This window comes from Cygnus atratus, chromosome 7 (genome assembly GCF_013377495.2).
Source record: "Cygnus atratus isolate AKBS03 ecotype Queensland, Australia chromosome 7, CAtr_DNAZoo_HiC_assembly, whole genome shotgun sequence".
Taxonomy (NCBI): Eukaryota; Metazoa; Chordata; class Aves; order Anseriformes; family Anatidae; genus Cygnus; species Cygnus atratus.
In genome coordinates this window covers 31,916,454-31,941,865 of record NC_066368.1, presented here as the reverse complement: position 1 = coordinate 31,941,865, position 25,412 = coordinate 31,916,454, and the positions used below count along the sequence as shown (strand labels likewise).

Genomic DNA, 25,412 nt, shown 5'->3' with positions numbered 1-25,412 from the left:
TTATTGGCCAGCCAGTATCCTTTGATTTTCATGATTCTTCTGTGAAAACAGGCAGGTCTCCCCTGTCAAAATAAATAAATAATAATTTGACTAAACCACATCTTTCCAAAAGCATCCAACTTTAATTTGAAGTTTTCAGTGAAAGGAAAATCCAATGGCTAAAACATTCTTGGTTAAAAGCGTCTGCCTTATTTCCATTGTGTATCAGGATTATCCTGGTACCTAGGCTGGGCTTGTCTTTATGTCTGTTTCTGTGAAGCTGAACAGTAACTTTACTTGTTAAAATAGATCAGTGCTCTGGAATATATTCCATAGGTCATATGAAATAGAAGATGAGGGAAATTACAAAATAAAAATATTAAAAAAATAAATATGTAAACATTAGAAGTAGGCTAAATATGAAATGTGTGTATACAACCATATATGTTTTAAAAACTCGTGGGTGTTTTTTGTGCATCAGTTCCAGCCATGCTGTTCGTATGTGGGCCATACAGCTGTGCCCAAACATAGCCACATGGATCTTAATGCCTGTGGGATCCTGATTTGCATGTGAAAACACAGTGATTACTGTCAGAATGCTGCAATCAGAGATGCGAGCTGGGAGTTCCACTGTGTCTATCCTATATAATTTCAACCTGGAAAATTAAGGTGCAATGCATATGTACCTCTCATGCAAAAAAAAAAAAAATACTGAAGTTATTTGTTAAAATTGTTAGACAAGAAATGATTAACCATGTAGGTTCTAAGAAATCTATGCTCAATTTTGATGAACTCGGCTCAAGACTAGTTCATAATTTTAATGATAGATAATTTTTATTAAGCGTGTGATGTGATGTTAAATGGCACTGTGTATATTGGAGAAGTAGATGAGGGGGTGGGTTCCAGAAATGTAGTGAAGAAGCTGAATTTTACTACGATAGGTGAGTTAGAGCAGCACTATTCTGGTGAGATTATATATAGCATATTTTGAATCTGTTATTTTATTCATCTGTACAATTTCCATTTGATAAATGCTGCCTGCCGTACAGATACTTTTCTGGAAAAAAAACGTGCCTCGTAGAAGGCTTCAGTTGCTTACAAATTCATACTACTGTTTCCCCAGTCTCAGTGTTTCTTCCTCCCACCTGCACCCACACTGAATCAGGGTTTAATCTGATTTTCTTTCTGCTACTTTAGAAACTGAAAATGGTTTCATGGATATCTTGTATTATTGTATTAGAAGTATTTCCTTAACTCCATATCCATTTCAATAACAAAATTTTTGCTGTGCCAAGGCTTCTTTGAAGTCATCTTGGCTGCTTGTGTTGGTATGTGTGTTCACAGACATTTTCAAATCTGAGATGATAGGTATATATCCATATTTTTAAAATTTGATTTTGTTTCTAGGAAAAGTAATTACTTATATGTTAGAAATTCTTTTCACTTGTAGTTTCTTCATCACAAAAATGAAATACTTAACCTACTGTTAACAATTGTTATAATTATTGTTGTTAATAGTTAGGATAGGACTTTAGTGCTTTCACTGCAGCATTTTCAGTTAGCATTACTTATCTCTTCCATTACAGAGCATGCACCTGGCTTGAATTTAATTGTGTTCAGCTCAGACTTTCTAAAAATTCAAAAAGAAGAAGTCTGAAAGGAACTGAAAAGAAATGCTCAAACTGAAAGATTCCTGAATGCTTATTTCTTCAGTGTTTGAGTTTTTTTTTGTTTTAGATTATTTTTATTGCATTCCCACAGCATATTTTTTTACTTTGGGGCATGTTATGGTATGCATTTATAATGAGACTGACTGTGTTCCTTCTTGCTCTGGCGCACATGACTCCAGTGAAGTCAATAGACTTAGGTGAGACTTGCTAAGATAACATTCAAGCTATTAATCTTTACTTTAGTCTCACATGGAAGACTAGCTAATATTGAAGACTAAAATTACAGTTATTGCTGCAGGTTCACTAAGTTATTTCATCCTGGTATTTTTGTTATTTTGAATCTTTTTTTCCCTCTTGTTTATTTTCTTTTATTGAAAATTGATTTTTTTTTTCTGAATATTGAAGTCATTCAGGAGGACAATATAATTTTTTTTTTCTGGATATATTCATATTCAACATGGATTGGTATTCGTGCAATATAGTAAATCAAAGCTGGAGACTTTCAAAGTGAATATGTGGAATTAGGTTGAAAGAGTAAGGAAAACGTTTCTAGACAGTCTTTCTGCGGGGTAACAGGCTCAGTGTGGGATTAGATGTATCTTGTGTTATTGCTTGCTCTGGAAGAAAAGTAAAAGAATGTTAATGCAGAGTTCAAAGAACATAGTAAATCAATTTTATTCTTTGGTGTTGTGGTTTTTTGTTGTTGTTTGTTTTTTCTTTAAATTTTGGCCCTCTTAGGTATCTGTCTATGGAGAATATCATTCCTGACTGGCAGTGAGTGTTTTACCACCAAATCTACTTAAGGATTAATTAAATAACATTTTAGTTAATGATGACTGTCTCTTAGGCACTGCATTATAGGGATCATTTCTGGTGGCAAAGTCTAGGCAATAATTACTGATGAGTTGTTTTTAGCTAAAGCAATGTGATAAAACTGCCAAGTTAGCTGAGTTACTATTCAGAGAAACCCTCAGGATCACTGGTCTTCTTGAAGAGGAGAGAGTAAAGAAGAAATGTGGTTCAATATAAAATCACATTTGCTGTAGATTTTTGTAGTAGGGAGGAAGGGACAAGAAGGAGATGAAGCCAATATTGTGTGGATTGCTTGAAATTAAAGAAAAAAAATGTTTAAAAAAAAAAAGTGAATTGAAGACTTAAGGAGCAATGGATTGCTCAAAGAAGTTGGCCATTTTTAAAAATGTAAATTAAAAATTTCAGAAATACAACGATAAGTAAAGATTTTTTCCATGAGAATAAAGAATGATGTGTAAGGGTAACATCTGTCACATATCACTCCTGGACGATGTATCATTTCTATCCTGCTTCTCCTTTCCTTTGGGGATAATCTGCTGTTGGTTTGTACCAGCAATTTTGATATTTTTTTGGTTTGTTTGTTTTGCATCGTCAGCTTTCTCTCTGACCCTTCCTGCCAGATCTCTCTTCCTTGGAATGAACAGCCAGCAAACAGCATCAGCTTCCTGCTTAGTTCCACTGTGCTCAGGCTTGGCATGGTACAGCCATCTGTCTTCCAGCTCTGAATGGCAGGTACAAATGAATGCTACTCTCTACTTCTAGTGGATCAAGGTGACAGCAGCTCTGGCTCAACTTTGACCTTTCCTTTTGTCAGTTCTTTGGATAATCTATTCTCATGTCATCAATTAAGCATGTGGGACAGGGAACAAAAGGAGAAAAGATTGTTTGGAGGAGGGCAGGAACCACTAGCAATAATAAAAATGTAGATACCCAATCTTTGTTACTATTGTAGGAAGTTATGTTTACAACTAAAAAGAACATTAACTGTTGTAATGTTTTAGTGGAAGAAATGACTTGTTACGTAAAATTGCTGTTTACAAACATTTTGAATAGTTATTTAGTGACATTGATGTAACTTAGTTTATTAGCATGAGGCATTCATATTAGTTTTTCTATTCTGATTAACATTTACAGAATGATTGCAAACCGTGCAACTGTATATTATCTGCATACAAGTAGTAGTTTTATACATGGGCAAGAGGATTCTCTGCACTTTTTCAGTATTCCTTCCATCTCCTCAAGCTTTGATCATTTATGATTTTTTCATAGCACAATTTCTTTTTCATTTATCAAAAATTATGCCATGTGACTGATCAGAGGCTGAATACATACTTCAATACATACTTCATATGTATTTGAATCAAACAATATACAAGACATTGCTAGCAAATTGCTGACAGGTCATCCCATGGGATAAAATTTGTTCATGTAATTTGTCAGACAAACACCTCTGAGCAATGAATTCATTTACAGCTATCAGGGTCACTTCATATTTGTGAAATCTTGCAACAGGAATAACGGCTAACTTTGCAGTGGCATTTGCAGTAATAATTTGAACCACTGTCTGTATCATTCACTATTCAGTAAGTATAATAAAAGTAAACATTGCAATCCTGTTGTCTTAATGCCCATGGCTGCTGTGCAGTTTATACAGAACCTGAAATAATGCTTCATTCAGTCCAAACTGACCTCCCAAATAAATTAAAATCTAATCATTTATGGAAATGAGGCTTCATGAGTTACTCACGATCAATTGACATTATTAGGAACATTCATCTGGAGAAGTGTGCAACAGCTTCTACTGTGAACAGATACTGATCAGAGCAAGCCACTTAGGAAACTGTCAGAGCTTTACTGTTTAATAAATGAGAGTGAAAAGTATTCTGGAAAAGTAGCATGGAACTGCACCAAATATTTATTGTAGATGACTGCTGCATTCTCATAGACTGCAGGTAGAAATCGAATGGGCAGAAAGCATTGTTTTAAGTTTTGTGTGAACATTTTCCCAATATCTCTGGAAAACTTTCAGTTTTCATCACTTTAATATCATACAAAACTCTGTGTTTATAAGCTCAGGAGTAATATCTAAACTTAGGGGGTTAATTTTGAGTAACATGCTCCACATGAATGGAATAGCTCTCATTTCTCCACAGAATGTTTTTCTTGAATGTAAAACATCTTATTCTCTGTCATTTAGTTTTGCTTCTTTTCTGTGGTATTTTCATAAACATAAAGCAGTTTGAAAATGGACATTAGTCAGATCATCCTTTTATATGTTTTACTTTATGATGATAATCATATATCACATAATTCTAATGCATTGTATCTTCTAGATTATCCCCTCTTTTCTGATTGTAATTAGAAGTTGATTTTTAATGTGGTATAACTATGAAATGCACCATTGTTTTTTTCCAAATAAGTAGATATATGTCATCAGCTTAGAAAAGGAGAGACTGAAAAGTAATTTTATGACAAGTCTTCTTTCCAACAATGTCATCTATGTTCTGATCAACAGTTTAAGTTCTGCTTGACTTCTATAAATATTCTAGCAATCTGAAAAAGTTATCTTTTTATTATTTCCTATGCTTTTTCTCTTGTAAAAATGGATTCTGTCATGCATCAATTATATAGGTCTCTGGGATGAAAACGAGAAAGAAAAACAGGACATTTCTGAGACCTTTAAATAACCTGCTCAAAATAACTTTTCCTCTGAAAAATGTTTTAATATTTTGGTCTGACCTATATAGGGTAGAAGCAAGAGCCATGGCCTAATGGAAAAAGAAACATACTTATTTTTCTATTTGCATGAAAGCACTGTATTGTCCAGGAGGTCTGTTTAAAACTGTTTGAAAGGATTGGGTGAGTGAATTAAGATGCGCTTGTCATAGGAACTTTCAGTATGCCCCATGGACATGATCTCCACGTTGGTGATGCATTATATTAGATTTCATTAGGAAGCGTATTACTTATTAATGCTGCAATGTAAGCTGTTACTAAGTTTGAAAATATGGTAATAAGACTATATTACTGGGCAGTATATTTGGTTTTTGAACCAAACAACTTATCATAGTTTATGGAACTACCTATTGTAGTTTAGAGACCTAAATTACAATAAACTGTTAATTACATCAATTAATGTAGAAATACTGAAAACAGGTTTTCATAGAGTTCAATACTGAAACAAAGGAGACAAATCCTGTAATATGCCATTTGATCAACTGCTATACTCTTGAAGTTAAGAGAAAAATTCTTAGAAAGAGAACTTTCTGAATCTTTCTGGATTCAGACCGGACTTTCCAAAATAGGGCCTGTCTTTGTGAGGTATTTTCTGGGTCCATCACTAAGTGGGTAATTAGGCTTTTCTATACAGATGTAGTGTGGTTATAATCTTCACTCAGATTATATTTTTCTCTCGCCTGTAAAGGGAGAACAGCTTTCCCACCTGTTCTACTGCAGTAGTTGATGTTTTTTGTTTTCATCTGCGAAATAATATTAGGATAATCTCCTGGGAGGAGGTGTGTGCACATGTTCCCAGGAATTTAGCATTTTTTCGAAAAGAAATTCAAAAGATTCCCATGAGATGGCTGACCATAAATGTGTTCTTTTTTTTTTTTTTGTCATTATTTTCCACTATTGTAGGTCAGCCTACCATCCTTCTCTGTATGGGCTTTTCCAAAACTTTGGGAATGTTGTGCTACAATTACCTTTGAATCTTGGCTTCTGAATAATTTTCTGAAATACTGCATCTTTACCCACTTTTCTTGGAGAGCTGTTTTCTGGATTTTTTCAGTACAATATGACTTAAATGGCCTGAAGCTTTCATGCTTCCATATTACATAGATTCAAGTATTGAGACTTTGATGTCCTGTCTCTCACTGTGCTGTTTTCCTGTACACACAAATTTTGAATGGTTTAAAACCAAGTTTTCTGGTGTTTCCTTACTGAATCCTAGATCGTATGTCATGTTTGTTACTGAAGTTGTAGCTGCCTCCCCCCCCCACCCCCCCAATATCAGAATATGACAGGTGCAATGGTGTGGAAATCATTGAAACTAATGACTCATCTGAAAGTGTTTACTGTGGAATATCAGCCTGGGAAAAATAAAACACCTACTTGTTCTTTCCATATTTTATTAATTCATGTTGGTTTTCAAAGTTTTCCCTTCCTGTCCTATCATTAATCAAATTCTAAAGAATATGAATACAGAATGCACAAAAAGTATAGTTGGAAATCCAAAAGGCTCTTTAGGAAAAATCTCTTGATCAAATTAGTGAAATAAAATGATATAGTGTACTGATTTTTCACATCACAGGTTTGAGGAAATAGAAGGAAAGAAAGAACACTTTAAGATAAATTATTCAACAGATATAATACTATGATGTACAGCTTCACCCAAGTAAATTTTTTTTGATTAACTGGCATTTGAATCATTGTAGAGATTAAGCTTTTGCTGTTTGACTGTTGAGAAGGGGGTAGAAAAAATTATCAGAGGGAGAGATGTTATCTTGTGTGTTAAAAAATATAAAACAATTCCTGTGTGTGAAAAGAATGAAGAAGACCATAGCTTTATTGCTAGCAATGGAAGAAAGCAGCATATTTCCATTCTTGAGAGGACGACCCATGTTTCTAGCATCAAGGAATGAATTGCGGTTTTGTGCAAGCATTTTATTTAAAATGTTGTCGTACTCTGTTACCAACTAAATAACATTCCTATCTGGTCATAGAAGATGAGGAAGTGTGACAGGGCAGCTGCAGCAATGTTTCTTTCTTCCAGTTCTCCTTATTTCTAAAGGCTGAGCAAATGCATTGCAGGTCCACCAAAGAAGCAGTGTCATGCACTCTTTCACATTTGAAACGAACAAAATCCTCTATGATGAAAAGTTGAACTGTTAGGGGTTAAAAAATAGAGAATTTCTCCTTTCCCTCTGGCTCCTGGTAAATACTGGGAAGATGTTAGTGTGTGAAAGATGTAATTTGTGTTCTCCTAGTCCTGTAAACAGCATTATTCACACACAGCTTCTAGCTGTTGCTGGAAGATACTGAATGTTGATTTTTCTTTTTTGCTTTGTTTTTGAAAATTATTTTTTTCTCTTTTCCCTACTTTTTTTTTTTTTTAATTCTTAAGGGTTTCATTTGGAGAAGTTTAATAACTGAAAATTCAAGCCAGTTTGCCCTGCCCCAGTCTGAACCATTCTATAGTAGAAATCAGATTTAATTAATTCATTTTATAATCAGTGGAAAATTTTTGTTGCTAAAGTGTGTTTCTTAATGGTTCAAAGCAAATGACTTGTAGAAACAGTTTAAACAGTCATCCTCTTCAAAAATAATGAGTTCTTTGTACATTTGAATATTTTGGGGTTATTGAGTTGAGAGGTTCTGCCCCAGAGCTCTGTCTTTAATCTCTTTACACAAAAGAAATACTAAAAAATGTTGCAATAAGTAACTATACAAAAACATTATACAATAGAATAAATAAGAGTAACATTACTATATCACGTTTATATGCATAATTTTCATTTAGTTTTTATGAATCAAGTGGTAAAATTACAATAAACAGCAGTGAAAAACTGTTGCCACAGCAACTATTTTCTTGTTAAAAACTGATTCTAAAAAGTTGAACAAGTCAAAAGCAGATTTATCAGGTAATTATTATGAAGTAGGCGCACTGTAACACAATATAATTAACCCCAAAGACTCAGAATGGTCAGATGGACCTGGAAATCTTTAACTCTTCTGTAAATACTGACGCTGGACATCTTGTGTCACTTGTCTTAAGGATGCTCCCCTTTTCTTGGAACTTTCCAAGTTCCAAGAATCCAGCTTGAACAGGATTAGAGCAAATGAGAGCAGCCCACTCCACACTGCCTAAGTGTGGGTGTGTGCAATTTGTGTATAGGTATGGCAGTAGTGGAAAATACTCTAATTCAGAAATAGTGAATTGAAAAAAGCAAAAACAAACAAAAATAAATACTTTTAAATATTTTGTTTCCATACATATCTCCCTGTGTCTGTTATTTTAGCATTACTTTTTGTCAACGTTATTGTTTATTAATCCGTATGAACTAAGCTTGATTTGTATTCACTGTATATATATATTTACAAGTGTATATATTTCTGTTTTTATATACACTCATGTTCACACACATGCAAACATACACATTCAGAATTATGTTTTAGGATGCAACAGGAAAAAAATAAACCTGAATGTACACAGAGGTAGCTACTTCTATTTTTTTCTCTTGTAGAAAGTCTTGAACTTGTGAAAACTAGAATATAAATTTCCACTTTATTCAAGTGTTACAGTTCACTTGAGTAAATAGAATTGTGCCTGAGATTAAAGGGCCTGGGGGGGTGGGAAAAAAAAAGGCAAGCCTTTTAATTTTCTCACAGTTGTTAATCAAAATATAGAAATTAACAGTACTTGTTATAACAGTTCTTGAAATAAGTGCTGCATATATTTAGAAATTTTAAAGGTGCATGGAGCTTGCTAGATCATTCATTATTATGCATTATAGTAAATTATATAGAAAAGCAGTCTCTTTTCAATTCAGATTTCTGGTTAAAATTAAGGGCATTTTATACTGGGAAAACTTTTCTCTGTGCAAAGGAAAAAGGTCTTTTGCTTAGTTGGCAAGTAACATAACATTGCCATGTACCAACTGAATGCCTGTCTTTGACAAGTATATATATAGTATTTTACATGCAAATCCTGTATCTTGAAGAGATAGTTGGAGTTTTCCCCAGCTTTTTATCTATGAAATCCTCATTTAGTTCTTTGCAAGCAACCTGACTCCTGCAAACAGAAGCAAGGAAGCACAATAAAAAGTTGAGGAAAACACGCAATGAAAAACGAGTAGTTAGGGGTTTGCTGGGGAAAGAAAGAGTAAATATCAATTGGGACAGACTCATTTTTTGGCAGAAATCTTAGGCTTTGTGATTTGAGAAGTTGCTAGTTCACCTGCAGTGAATTCTTAATTATCGGTTACTGCATAAAGTTTGTATTTTCATGTGTGTTATTAGCACTCTATAATGCAGTCAACATTCATTTAAAAAAAAAAAAGTGTTACTCGTTTGATGATAGATAATAGAAGTGTCTGTAGCATCTCTCTGTCTCCTTATTGTTTGGACCTTGTGCTTTGCTATTAGTTAAACAGTTTTCCTGTTCAGTGGTGGTTGCCTATGTCTGGCGTCAAATTTACTTCTATTTCTTTTCATGTCAGGGCACAAAGGCTGACTTTCTGTTGCCTTCTATCATATCTTTTGAAATTAATGGAAGCATATCTGGACTATTTTAGAATGTGGAAGTACAGAAAAATTGGAGGTGAGTTGGCCTCTAACCACAACAGTAGGCTAGGTTTTGTTTTCTTTCAGGTCTAGTTGGGCAACATAATCTTACCAACATGCAATTAGAAATAACTTGGCATTTCTTTTTTTTTTTTTCTCTGATATTTAGCTTTTGAAATGCAGAAGGTGTATTGGGAAGGAAGAGTCCTCTAACATTTTCTGTACACTCAGAAACATTTGTTAATTAAAACTGACAACTGAGTTAGAAATAAACAGGTACACGAAATGAACAATCTGCTACTTAATATTTAAGTTTGACTTTTTTTTTTTACATTGAAAACATTGAAATTTTGACTGTAAAAACAGCAGAAAATCAAAGCTCATTTGAACTTATAGTTTATATTATTGGAATGAATATTGTCCAGTGGTGATACTAGATAGGATGAGTATTATCACAGACATGAAGAAATGTTGAGACCCAGTGATTCTGAAGAACTACTTAGTAAAGTGTCAATTAGTTAAACACAGTATCTGATCTTTGGATTTTTAAAAATAAATATTAGGTACAATATTAAAGTAAGATCTTGGTATGTAAAATACCTAGTACAAGGTTTGGAAAGGAAGAGAGAAACCTGTCTTGACTAAATTTATGGAACAGTCAAATTGTTCATTTATTAAATAACATGTTTAGTGTTTAGCTATTTCTACATAAAAATTTCTGCAAATGGAATTTGCTGCATTTCATACATAGTGGCCTTCACAGTTCAATATTGTCAGCTTTTCAATGTTTTAGATGTTTAATCACAGTATTGTTCTATTTGCCTCCAAATATTGAACACAAGAGTGCAAACTTGCTGAAGTTAGTTTTCACTTCATGGATATTCATCTAGCGCTCTCAAAAGACTTCCAGGTGTGGAAACTTAGTTGAATTTACATTCAAAACTTGTTCCCTGGTATATTGAATTGTGGAAGACCTACTGCTCTGTTAAGAGCCAAATTTAATATGTCTTCCTGTATAAAATTGAAAACAGACATTTTTTTCTAAAAAGTTATCCCCAAACAAAAGTTTGTAGAAACTTACTTACTCACGTAACTCCTTTTAATATAATTTTATGCCGTGGTGGAGTATAATCCCTTTAAATCATGTAAGGCTGGTAGCAATACAGAAAATTGGTGAAAGCTTTATTCTACTAGCAACTGTCATACTGTTCTGATTAAAATGTTACTTCTGCATAATTGCGTACCTGATCATGTACAGCCGTGCACAGTTAACATTAAACCTTCCACAACGATGCAGCTGGTAGGAACTGTAATAAATGTGCTGTTGTGTGTCCCTTCCCAAGGTTAGAGCCAGTTTGAGCTTTTTTCAGTTGATAGACCTATATGTGTCAAAATAAGTGATTTTTCAAACTCAATGACAATGGTCTGAGTATTCTTAGATCAGCTTTTTCTTTCAGCAGAGGAAAGCATTTTCTTTGGCCTCAGGAGAGAGAGGTGTTTTCATCAAAATGGTAATTTCTCCTCCTCCTTCTCAGTTAAAAAGTACCTCTTAGTATAAAAGTACCTTTTGTAACTGCAGTGTGTGAAAGTACCTCTCACAAGTCCAAAAAGGAGTCTTTACTTCATTGCATGTTCTTGGATAACAAAGTGATTGGATAAATAGTTCAACAGAGATGGAGAGAATATACTGGGAAGGAAAGTGCTGAGACTTTTTTTTAATTACTCTTGATGCTACTGACTGTTGGTTGTGGCAAGAGATGACAAACGCTTTCTGTATAGAGTGTAGTGTAGTTAGGGCTTTCTGTACCTTCTTCACCACCATTGCAAGGCACGTGGTTCATTAGCTGCTGCTATATGTTCTATTCCTCTATGCAGTTAGGAGCACTCTTATATACAATTGGCTTTTGATTCATATGGTGGAGAAAAAATAGAAGATATTTTAAAAATGCTGATTCAGTTTTTTTATGAAACACAATTTAGTACGTGCAAATCAGTGCAGAGGTTTGCTGTTAGGCAGTGAAAGGTCTTTATCAACTGTTTTGCTTACTATCATGGCACAAAACAATTTTGGATATCATATGCAAATCCCAATCTGATCTCCAGTTGTTGAGGTTATTATCTGGATTTGCAATTATACACAGAAAATTGTTTCTTTCTAAATGCTTTTGGCAGGTTTTGACAGGCATAATCCTGGTCTCATCCAGTATACTTCTTCCTGTTGATAATGAAACTATTCATTTTTTTTCTATTCATATACCTGTAGCATACGTTTTGACACATTCTGAGGTATTTATGTTTCATTATGAAATTCTGCTTGAAAGGTATACAACGATTAGCTTGATGTCACCAAGCTAATCTCTGTACATGTTTATAACTTCAGGGACAACAAAATTGAAGAGTTATTTTTAATCACACCACTACTTGATGAGAAGAATGTAGTGAAAAGGAAGTTGTGTCTCTGCTTTTCATTTTGGATACCCTTTGCTTCCTATGTTGGTGGGAGCTTATATCCATTAGTTGTTCCTGTGAAGTAACAAAACTCTTATGATACAGGCAGCTAGAGAGGAGATGGATTTCTCTTCATCTGGGATGGTTCTCTCTTTCCCTCTTCCCTATTGCAACGCAGAGTTAGAGGAGGTCAGCAGGCTCATATTTGTATGACTCAAATGTGTGTTAGAACCTGAGAGTCAATGTCATGACTTTGGAACGATGATGTCATTGGATCAGGGGAACAGTTCTCAAGGTTCTTCAAATGTAATTGCACAGAGACATTTAAGACTTCAATGCCTGTGAGACTTGTTTTGGAAGAGTGGCATTTGGAAATGGTTTTGCTTTTCAAGTTACAGGAAACCTTAGTGAGAGTACTATGTTATACTACATATACCCCCTACTGTCGTGTAGAACTTATCTGTAGAGTTACAGGGCTAATTAGGCAGTATGTATTGCCATGTAGGCAGACTGCTGATCTGCTATTTTTATCCTTATAATTTTGTCCAAAAACAATCCTTTCTCGTGAAGATGTTGTCAGAATTTTTGGTATGCTGCCCATCTCACTGCAATGGAAGAAGTGCTGCAAGGAGTTTTTTTCTAGCCACATGGTAATTTTAATTCACCTGTCATAGGAGGATATCAAGTGCTTTACTTTGGAACAAATACTCTGGGTGACAGTAAATATAGCTTGACGGAGATCATTCAGTAGAGGAGTTGCATCTAGTTGATTTATGAATTTTGTAGAAATGTATTCTGGCATAATTTACTGTGAAATACTTCATGGATAGCATCTACTGAGATTTTGATATTTTTCCAAACAACACAAAAATTCTTCTTAGGAAGGTAAGGAGAGAGTTGATGTGTTAACTCAGTGAGTAATCCCCCAGGATAGTGGAGGAAGCAGCCTGATTGCTGAGCATACAACCCATTAAGGTTTGGGGCTGGGCAAGTTTGGAACAATTTTTATTCTTCATATAGAAGTTTCCTCTTCTTTTGTCAAAACCATAGCTAGGCTTTAGTACATGCAAATATATTTCTTCATAATTCTTTGTAGGTATTATTTATGGAGTTCACTAGTGTTGCTATATTTTCAGGCTGGAATTGGTTGTGTCTAGCAGAAGGATAGAGATTCTGCATCCGTGAGGAACAGATGCTTATTTTGTTCTAGACTACATAAAACTATTACAAGTCAGAGACAATCATTATATCATTGACAGCTGTCTCTCTCATGTTTGGATAACCACAGATTGATGTGAAATATTTTGATTGTTTGTAATTCTGTTACTAGTCTGGAAAATATGACTTCAATCAAGACTAAGGGGAAGATGAAAGAGTTTTTGTTCTCTTCATGGTTGTTCAGAATCTATTATTTCAATATAAAGCTTTTGCAGTCTAGTAAATAGCTATACAGTTTGTGACATCTCGTACATCAGATTCTGCACACTAAGCAATAACGAAGTATTACGAAGCACAGAAAACTACAAGATTAGCATCTAATTGATGATAACTGTATACTAGTGTGGACCTTTTGCCCTCCCACGCAGACAAATTGTAAATCCAGTAGAGTTTACATTATCTATTTAATATATCACTTCTCAGGTAACTCCTGTACCTAAATTGATGCAATGGGAGTCAGAATTTAGCTGGGACTTTATCAATCAAATATATTGATCTCCTGAAGGGTGAAAATTTTTCTGTAGAACCAGTAATTATACCTGATTCAAGTCACTTTAGCAGTTTGTGTTCCAATCTGTTCTCATGGATCATGTGGAAAAAAGATAACTTGAGTCTGTTGATCACAGCTTGAATTGATTAATTGCCTTACCAAACCTTCCAGAATCTATTAATGTTTTTAAAGGTACATCAGCATATCATCCTTTTTTTTTCTTTTTTTTTCACTTTCTTGTTGCCTTAGGAAGGGAATGCAGAGTTACAAACGTAGAGTATCTGACGTTTATCCCTCCTTGCTCATCTTAATGTTTGCTCTTATATGACATCATCACAGCTATGCAGCCATCCAGAGTTGGATTTGATTGTCTGCCCATGATGTACAACCTAATTCACTGAAAAAGGACATCAGTCATTTTTATTACGGTTAGTAGATACAGTAAGAAAAAAATAGTTTAAAAAGAAAAAAAATGGTGTGTAAGGGAATGTGGGGATTATTCTTTCTAAAAATGTCGATTGTGGGGCTTGCTGGAGAAGTAGAAAGCACATTTTTAACAAGATAATGGAGCACCCTAAATATCATCCATTTCCAGTTTTTATATTGGTAAACCATTTTATTATGACCCAAAGCAGTGGGTCATGTTTGTCCAAATTTTAATAGATAGAAATGGTATATTTTGCCAAAACATATCAAGTACAAACTTCAGCTGATGAACACGGCTGTGCGGGTTGGAGATGTAGATAATACTCATCCAATTTTAAAATATCTGCTAAAGGTAGGTGATGAGCAATATTGGTGTCATGTGAATTTGTATATGTGAATAGAAATATTATTTCATTTATATTTTGTGTTAATGTAGTTTCTTTGTTTAAAATTACATAAGCTCACATATATGTAGTGAATAATGAAAAATGGTTTGGTTATAGAGGAGTTCTTTACTAGCAGGGAGAAAAAAAAGTTGAGTTTTTATTAGGTTGAAGATAACAGTCCTGGGATCAGCACTTTTTTTTTTTTTTTTTAATCCCATTGCTAAAGCTATTTGAATTTTCTTTTCATGATGAAATATGTAGTCCAGTAAATAGCAGGGAAGAACCTATGTATCTATATGTCAGTTCTAATATGGATGTTCTGTCTGCTTTTTTGAGCAAATTTAGGGTATATTTGGAGATGAACTGTGATAAAGCTATGAAGAACGATGATATTGTGGGGAAATGAATACCAAGGAGTAATTGTCAGCAATTTTCTTTTGAACTAAGATCAATATCCTGGTTTAGATTTACCGTTTTATTTTTATTTTAATGGCTGTAATGAAGGGTAACATTCGTGAATGATGCCAACATGGAAGAAATTGTGAACATTTTTAGTTATAAATAATTTTGATAAATTGTAAGGAGAGTCCACTAAAATGCAAGATAGTATAATTGGGAAGGTGAACTCTTAGGCATACGTAGTAGAGCTGAGTGGTATAATGGTTCTTACCTCTTATGTCCAACTCCCCTAAATAAGTTAATAATCTGATAGTTAGAAAATAAGGATATATTAACGGCAAGATAAGAAAATCCTGTTGTCTCTCTCTAGTTTGAATTCTGCTGGAAGGTCTCTTCCAGACTTGAGCCCCTTTAAGAAAAATCTGGCAAGTTGAATTGATTCCATTGAAGAACAAGAACAGCAACAGGTGATATTTAAATAAAGTAATGTGTAAGGAGACATTAACGGAATACATCTGTTTTCTGGTATATAAAAAAAAGGACTCCATAAACTATGTACACAACTTCAAAAAATACAAAATAGTCTTGTAAAGTGATGGATTGTTCTCTGAAGAGGCTGTGTGTGGGAGGAAAAGAAATCATCTGTTTGTACTAGCTCAGATGTTTGGATGTTAGCAGAAGATTGACCATATAAAAAAAATATATTGTGCTGGAGATTTTAAGAAGGTACTCAAATATCAGACGTGGCATTGATATGTTTGGTCTCTAAAGATCCTTCTCTTGTCATAGTTCCTGTAAAAAAAAAAAAAGGTGTTTAATATGATGTCCTTCTGGTAATTAAAGTCTCAGGTTCCTCTTCTCACCTTTAGTTTCTTTCATGATATTATTTTCTCTTTTTCAGTGACATAAAATGTCTATTAGTTACGACTGTGAGCATTACATAATTGTAATATTATTTAGTCTTAGAATTAACATTATTCCAAGCTACCTGATAAGCAATAGCATTGGTGTTCAAGTTTTTGGTGGATTTTTTTTTCCTGTTCACTTTGTTTTATTTTTTTTCTCAGTGAGGTTATAGATGAAAAAAGAAATTACACAAAAATTATTTCAACCACATAAATTGTCATTTCAGAAATATAACTAGAAAATAATGTCTTAAATGATACTCTGTTTAATTTATGAAATAATTTTGTCATGATTATGATATTTATCTAGCATTTTTCATATATACTGTTGTGGAAGATGCTGTTTTTTGTATATTATAGATTATCTTAGCATATAAAATAATTGAATATATTGTAGTTTAATCATTCTTTTGTTGAATGAAGCAGGTCTCTAGAGGGAAGAATCTGACAGTTTATGATCATCACATTTATGGCCAATTAGTAATATTCAGCGAAGCAATTTAAGGGAATCATCTTAACCACTCACATACTGCAGGACATCATAGTTGCATCCATTCTCGGTCAAAAATAATGTAGAAAAACATATATACTGCAAGAGCTAATAAATAGTAATAATCTGCAACAGCAGCTTAGAAGCAAACGTTAGGGCTCAAGCAAAACATCTGCATACTGTGTTACATGACCACTCTTAATCATTCTTGAAAATGAAAGAGATTACTCAGTAGGTCTAAATCATGGCAGATACCTTCTTATAACCACCAGATCCAAACCTTTCCCAGGGTGGTTCAGATAGATTTCTCTTTGTGGATATCATCTGTATCTGAGATGTGCACTTTAACACCAAGAAGATAAATAAAATTAATTTGGATAATGAAGTAATACATAAAGCTATTTTATAAATTCTTTGTGACTTTTGTGATTAAGTTACAAAAAAAGAAAAAAGGATGAGTTGACAATGCAGAAAGTAAAAGGTCTGATAGGAATGTTTCAGTGATTTTGACATACATATATTTACTTGTAGTAGACACTTATTCAGAACAACTTATTTTTTTTCAGGAACTTCTTCAGCTTCTAAATGATATTAAAATAGGGAGAAAAACTGATTCACTTCAATAGTAATCTCGGGAGATGTGAATTAACTCTTGAGATTCAGGAAATAGATTCAGGCTGGGAACATCATTTTTCATTTGTTTTAGTATCTGAAGTAAATGTCTCACTGATTGAACAAGATCTGAAGTCATAACTTTGTTTCACTTTAGAAAGTGCATGCTCAGAAACAGTCTCAAGCGCTTATGTAAGTAATTGCCAAAAGTTTGAATAGGTTAAAATAGGGCAGGGACTGTAGTGTACACCTCTGGGTTCCTAGGTGGGAAATTGCTGTGGTCTTGTCTGGTCTGTTTTGTGGTTATGGCTAGAGACGTGAAAGATATCAGTTACAATCTGTTGCAATGAGAACAATTTTTGAAATCTCACAGGTTCCCTGTATGCCTAATTTTCATGTGTATTTTCCAGTAACTGACAATAGAGACATTTATACTGAATTTTTCTATGATGAATAAAGGGAAGCCTTCATGGGACATTACAAAGGTGTTTCATTCAGAGCTCAGTAACAAATAGTATAAAGCTTTTTTTCTTTGCTCAATCCCATGCCAATATTGCCTGATGGTAGATTTGCATTCTTTCATACATGTCCTTGTAAATTTTAATCAAAAATATTCATATTTTATTAAATGAAAAATATGCTAATGGGTTTTATTGAATAATTGTAATTGTCTCCATCATACTAAGGGCTTCAAGGATGTAGTGGTTGTATTAATTTAGTTAATTCCTCTGTTGTTTCTGAGCTATTTCGTATTCTATGATTTTAAAATATCTTACGTCTGACATACTTGACCTTTCCCATACACTTACCACTCAAAAACTAAATCTATTCAGTAGAGCTTTTGAAGTATCCAGATTGAAGACTCCAACAATCTTACACGGGCAAGAGATGGCACTCTCTTTTCATAATTGGTATCTTAGGAAGAAATAGACCACTTGAAGAACCATCTGACAGAAGAATCCCGATGAGTATTCTCACCTCCTTTAATAATGATGATGATAAGGATTAGGAATCCTCTAACACAAGATCACTCTACAAAATCTGAGCAGTTCTACAGGACTCTTGGAGAAAGTCTTCATACAAAACATTTTTCCTTTATTTTTGTCCAAAGTTTTATTGTATCTTGTATCAAGTGTTATCCTTTGTTCCTTGCAATTTCACAAGCTTTGTTTTTTGTACTTTGCTTGGCTATAAAAGCTTGACTATTTGCTTTAATCTACTGCAGTGACCTTACACTGCATGGTATAATATACATATATGGGTGAAATTACATGATTAGTAAATACTTGCAGGACTGAAATATAAATTTACGAAAGCTTAGCTATACATTTTGTGATTTCTGAGGTTTTTTATGATTGCATGAAAGCACCTCTCCTGAAATGTAGTTAAGTATATCATAATTTAATGAATGTCTCACAGTCTAATTGCTAAAATTGTTTATTTTTTACACAAAAATAAATATCTTTCTTAGAAACCAATTTTTCTTATGTTGTATCAGACATCAGATGTACCAGTCATTTATTTATTTTGGAAGACAACTCTTTACAGGTCTGCTTAGCCTGCTTGAGTCAAAGCTCCTTTTTGCCTTGAGTCTTAACTAATGAGCCAGTCAAGTCCATGCTCTTTTGTTTCTGCTTCCAGAATTCACAAGGCTGACAAAACAGATTTTGCAAATGCTGCAAGTATCTCCTTTCTGATGCATCTAATGTCACTAGCTAGTAGGAGTGTTTTAAAAATAAAAACTATGTCCTGTTGAAAAATGCTAACACTGACTCTACAGACGCTAAATAGATTTTAAACAATAGGAGGGGTGGGGCCAATAAAGAGCAATGTTATTGGAAATAAAACACAACGGAGGTTTTTTGTGTTGCTCAGATTTCACTCCATATGCATAGGAAACTACTTTTTTCAGTTAAAACTGCTGTTAGTGTCAATTTTCCATCTCTTCTGACTTCCTCGTGGCCAGAAACTTAGAATTACTGCAGTGCAATCCACTCCTAAGGGCACTTGAAGCAGCCATTTGTGTGTCATCATCTGACTTTGTCCTCAGATTGCCATAAAGATCCGTGAGATCACAAGGTTGCATACGGTGTCTCTGCCCAAGGATTATGGGAGAGGTTTCTTGAAAATGTTGTGCATTATTTGCATTAATTTTGTTTCTGGCAGAAGTCTCCCAAGAATCCAAATAGTCTGACTACAACCATCTTTAAATTTATAATACATTTGAGGTGTTGTTATTTTTTAATTTTTATAAGTACATCTTTTTGGCTACTTCCTGAAATCTACTTTTGGGAAACAAAACTTTCTTAATTATGGCTAGGTTTAAGTTAATATGTAGAACTAGCCATATAATTTAATATGCAGTGCTTGCTTTAGTACATATATGAGATATATCAATATATACACTTCTAGTCACTGTCATTGAAAATGAACTCTCGATCCTCCAATTTACATTACACCATGTTTAAATTACTATTCAAGCTACCGCTTACTTTGACTAATCAGGTTAATGGATTTAAAAATCAGCTTTAAAGATGACACGTAGGTGGAACAGAAACATCACCATGCTATTTAAACCCAAATATAAAGAGTTTAAAAGAAAAAAGGCCAGAATGTATGAGTCAATTTTTTTCTGTGTTAATCTGACAGTTTGTGTGTTTCTGCTACGTATCTTTAATATGACTTCTGTAAAATTTAAATCATTCTGTATGTTTTACAAAAGGAACAGACAAAAAGAAACATTGAAATTACACATTTTTATTTAATAATCCTAGCTATTCATAATAGCAGATCGTTGCTTATTACTAGAGGAAAATTATTTGTAAAAACACTTGAAATTATATATGAGTTACTTTCCTACTTGGGTGTGTTTTAGAGTATTTATGAGTCATAATTAAGGGTCCTTTACAATGTGATATACCTGTAGTAATTACAACAGGATTTGGAAATCTGTGACTCCAGATGCCAATGATTTGAAGGTGATGCTAGATATTCCAGTACCTCCTTAAAGGTCTTGGTAATTACCTGTGCCATAAAAGTTCTAATTGGTTAATCTATTATTCATTATTTTTGCTGGCAGAGCTACTTTGCTCCCTGTTAAATGCACTAAGCAGTTTTAGGAATGCATCTGGAAGAACTCTCTAGGACTAATACAGTAAATGCATAATACAACCACGCTGCTGAAATTAAGTCTCTCTATACACAGAAGAGCTTTAGCCTGATACTCTCCAATCCCCTGAATGTCAGTGTGGAGAGCTCAGCTCCTGTCAGCACTTTGGTGTGTTTCCAGTATCCTGCAAGTGTTTTCTCACTGGTTCAGGACAAAAATACCTGAGGAGCCACTATGCCATGTATTTGAAGCCCAGATAGCAAAGGTTCAGAAGAGCTGCAAGCTCAGCATTTTTAAAGACCTTGGTTTTTGAAAGCCAAACATTTAGTAACCTAGGCACCACAGTCTCACTGTCGTACATCAGTCTTCACTGCATTTATCCATATGAAACCTCTGGCTGGGTCAGTAAAGATGCCTGAATCTTACTACTTACTGAGGATGAAGTATGAAGAAATGACTTAAAGGTTGTAGAAAACATGTTTGCTTTACAGGTAGCAGCCTGTTTGGGTTTCAAAAGAGTCCAAGTGGTTCAGGCATCCAGCTGTACTCCCTTTGGTCACCTTCCCTAACCTGCTAAGGTGCCTCTGTTACCTTTATGGTCAGTGGTGCAGTCTGTGGCTGAGCAGTGCTAGAGCCTAAACCATGGTTAAGTATCCAAACTACTGGGGAGTAACTTTTCTCTTGAGGGTTTAAAGAATGAAAACTTAAATCCATATTGCCTCTGTTCTGTAATGGTGCGCTTCTGTGCACTTCACTGGGTGCAGCTAGAGCCTCGTGCAGGTAGAGACACAAGCTTCAATGCATAGTTGGGACTGGAGCTGTTGTTTGTTTTGAAGTGCCTGACTCATGTACTACCTCTTAATACAAACTGATTGAGAGTTGTCAGCCCTCAACAGAGCAGAAAATAGTAAAGCAGAAATTTGAGGGGGAAATAACTAAGTTTCAGTTATACAGAGAGAGATATATATATAGTATATAGTACAGATGTGAATCAAGATTTCTTATTTAATATTGGAGTGGCCTGAAGGAGTCAAACATTGTATAAAAACCTTATTTTCATGGACACAGTGTAAATTCAGAACAAAAACCTTAAAACTCCAGAGATACCATAATCCTATTGACAGATGTATTTTTACACTTATGAACAACCTTTCTGTTTCCTTTGTACTTCAAAAGCAGCTGGACCCAAGAGTCTCACCTTTTTTAAAGGTACAAAAAGTGCCCATTGGATAGTAAGTAGCACAGATATTCTGCAGATACCATTGTCCTTACTTTTTTCCTACAATAAAGGTGAAAATCGTAGATATAGGAATTTTTGAGGAGGTTTGGATGTTCTTACTTCCAAGATCCAGTTCAGTAGTTCTCTTTGTGATGGTGGAACATGGCAGATGCTTTAAAAGAATGTATAGTCAAATTTATCCTGTAAAGTGTAGTTATGGGTTAATCTTCAAATGTATATATATTAATGTTGTTATATCTGTTATTGGCTGCCTCACATGGAATTGAAATGTGAATTTTTTGCTCCTCGCCAAAGCATAATAAATGACCAACACATCCTCACTTCTGAGTTAATATGTCTAGATGTTGTGGCAATGCATTCCTCTGTTTTACATGTAAATTGTTTAATTTGGTATTAGATTTTGCTTTTGTGTTATATGTGTTGCTTTTCAGTATCTTTGAATGTTTCCTTGGTACTGTCTTTCATAAGAAGAAAAACAGAAATATTCCTGCATTAACACTGCTGTCAAATTATATGGCTGAAACAGATTTGAGCTACAGGAAATTCATTCTCCATTCTCTTTGCAATGAATCTAGAGGGTGACCTGTTTGTTATGAATTACAGTAGCTTTCATAGAAGTCAGGCCCATAATTAGGCAGCAAGAATATGCATGAGTAATTTGCAGTCGTGTAATGAAAGATTGCCATGGGAAACCAAGTAGATCAACAGATGCTGAAACCCTTGCTGTCATTCTTGGCATATTTATTTTTCACTTTACTTCTCATCTTCTGAGTCACGATGACCTGAGAAATTTGCAGACTTCCATGTATTATGACAAATACTAACATTGCAGCAGATATTCCGTAATAATTTCAAATGAAAATAGTGTGTATTCCATGTATCAGAAACCTGAGTTTAATACATAGGCCTTTTTATATTAAAACTAGTAGACATTGATTAAATGAGCAACAGAGATCATGAAGTATTATGTTTCTCCAGACAGCTGAAAAATGTTTTTGAAGATATCTGCTTATTTCTGAAAAGAGCAAATTTCTTTGACGTTTGTTAGTGTAGGGTAAAACAATCTCTATTACCTTTGTCAGGCTCAGAAAGGCATGCACTGAAGTACATCCATCAAAAAAATATATACATAAAACCATTTACTTATACCTGTTTCCAAAAAGACAGGTAGTAAGAAAGGAGGAAGTATACTCTGAATGGTCCTTCAGTTTGTAGGGAAATAGGCAAATTTTGTAGAATATCTATTTCAAGTTAACAGTTACATTAAGAAATTGCTTTCAGTGCATACAGTGAGTTTACTAAGATGAAAGTGTTTATTTACAATAAGCTTGATACTGTGAGTGTGCATACCTATACTGGAATGTGTTACTTTTTCCTTGTGAAGACTAAAATAATATTTTTGCTAATTCAATATTTTTAAGCCATTAAGTGCAGGGTCTATCTGTTAAAATTCTTTGTCTTGATCCGTTTTTAAAATCTGAACATTTTTTTTCTGGTTGGAACAATTGCCTGTATTTATTCGTAGGAAGAATCTAAAGTCTTCAGAGAGGTCGTCTTTTTATAAAATGTCAGGGAAGCAGCATGACTGCTGTCTTTATTCAGCAAGTTCCTTTGAGCTGTTCTGGGGAGTTTTTTCTTGGTTATTTCGTCTGGTTTCTGACTGAACAGAAGATCATTCTACTGCTCTGTTCTCTTGGCAAAGTTGATCAAAGGCAAGTTACATTAGAGCCTGCTGCTCAATTTTATTTTTATATTATAAGAACGTTTTTGCCACTGACACAGGAAGAATAGGGAAACGTGGCAGTGCTCTGTTGTCTAATGACTGACAGCAAGCTTTCAAAAAAAAAAAAAGCTACTTTTAAATCTGGAGCTGATAAGAAGATAAGAGATCCCTCCTTACTGTGGCTTAACTTTGTGTCTGTTGCCATCTTCATAGAGAAATTAATCTTACTTGTAAGAGTAAAATGGTTTCCTTGGCTCCAGAATTTTTTTTTCCACTGGGAGAAAAAAAGCGCTTTTGTAGTGTTACTGTAGCCACCTTTGTAATGTCGTATGGCTTGTGTCTGAAAAGAGAACTTTTGGAATCCATCATGATACCAGAAGGGAAAGGCCAAAGTATGCATTTGAAGACTTAATAGCATAAACAGTTTACAAAGTATATTTATGAAAGTTCTCAAACTTATACACTTGTCTTTGTTGATTATCTTGCAACATTTGTTTTTTTTTCTTTTTTTTAAGCTTATATGAATGTTCTGAAAGGCATTGAGGCAGACTGCAATTATTGTTATTATTTTAAATATCTGCCATGAGTTTTACAAGTATTGTGATAAAGAAGCAGCCATCAACGATGAAGCTGGCCTTTCCAAATCATTCAAGCCTGCACACTGTGAATGTGCTCAGCATCACACTTAGGAGGGATTGCTCAAAGACAAGTGTTGATTACCTCAGAATATCCTTGCCTCCTTGAGAACAGAAGTGGGAGTAAGGCATATAAGTATTTGTTGAATTAGTGAAATGATGGTTGAAATATTCAGTGTTAATCCCATGTATTGCAGTTTTTGTACATTTTCTAGCTACATCCTTTAGCATGAACAGTCTTTCTGTATCTATCTATTCCTAAACACCTCTGGAAAATGATATCTTCTGTTTGCAACCTCAGGTACAAAACTGCTGTGTCATTTCTGTCCGCAAAAAATACTTTGAGTATGACCTTCCAATTTACTTCCCTTTGATCAGATTTTTTTTTTTAATTCAGAACTGAGTCTTGCAGTTCCCTTTACGCAAGCCTGTCACCTTAATTTCATATCATTGCTTTCTCAATTCAATGTGTCTTCGTTTCACTGTGACTTAATATTTAGAAATGTATGCATGGGTCATCTCAGTAAATTATATAATATTATCTTTGTAGGTGCTATATAAGAAGGAATATTTTCAGGCAGAGACGTTATCTTGAAGATACTGAGACAAGCTACTTACTATTTTTGCTTATATCAGCATAAGATATCATTAAAACCCTTTGTCAGGATCAAACTTAATTTTTCAATTCCCTTCCCCAGTGAGTCAGGTAAAGTAAAAACTCCGAGTCTGCAAAGTTGACCCTTATCATCAATTCTCAGTAACACACCTATTGCCCTCTTAACCAGTCCTTTCCTGTGTTAAGCAGGTGGATATAAACACAGAATTAGAAAGGAGGATGTCATAAGAGACAAAAAAAAAAAAAAAGTTATTTGAAACCTGCCTTTAAGAGTGAAAGTGGGAAGAAAGTTATCAAGATCACATTTAATTCTTTACCAGTCTTTTCTAGGGCTTGTAGGAGAATAGAAATATTCACTGCCCCATCAATCTAGCCTTTATATAAAAAATCAGATATAACCTGGAAAGAACTTCATGCTTTTCAATCAGATTTGTTGCGCCACAGGGTTGGTCATTTCTGTACCAGTTCATATGGAACAGTTGTGAGACAAATCTGAAAGCATTTCTAAATAAAGAAACTCCTGTCAGATTGGAGATTGTTTAAAAAATACCAGTCTATAGCAGACTATATCTCTATTAAGAAAAAGTTGACCAAAAGCACAGATGTGTTTTTTTTTAAATAATATATATGGTTGAAAATAAATGTAAATAAATAATAAATGTAAATAAATATAAATGTAGGTAAAGTCACAAAAATTTGCTAGATTAAAAGGAGTGTGAAGAGGGATATAAGATAGATGTTAGGTTAGGGTTCTGTAAGGTGGAGGGGGAACAACAAGGAGGGAAAAAAACTGTTGTCGTCACTGGTTAACTGAAGTGGGGAACTGATAGGAAGATATCAGACAAATGGGTACAGTGAGAGGGAGAGCCTAGAACTAGCTGAAGGGTGGGAGAATTAAGCATTTTTAGAGAAAAGAAGAAAAAGGATTGAGTGAAGTGTAGTAGTCAGAAAAGAGAAAAAACATCATTT

At 34.2% G+C, this 25,412-nt stretch overlaps 1 protein-coding gene and 1 long non-coding RNA gene across 2 annotated transcripts in view; both read left to right on the top strand.

The window, feature by feature from the left end:
• The window catches only part of NRG3 (neuregulin 3), a 401,196-nt gene that overhangs the window by 228,038 nt on the left and 147,746 nt on the right, over positions 1-25,412 (top strand). The gene's annotated exons all lie outside the window — the stretch shown is intronic.
• Positions 14,183-18,350, top strand: LOC118244243 (uncharacterized). The gene is made up of 3 exons (XR_004777510.2): positions 14,183-14,330; positions 15,484-15,580; positions 17,954-18,350. It is a non-coding gene; the product is annotated as an uncharacterized LOC118244243 (long non-coding RNA).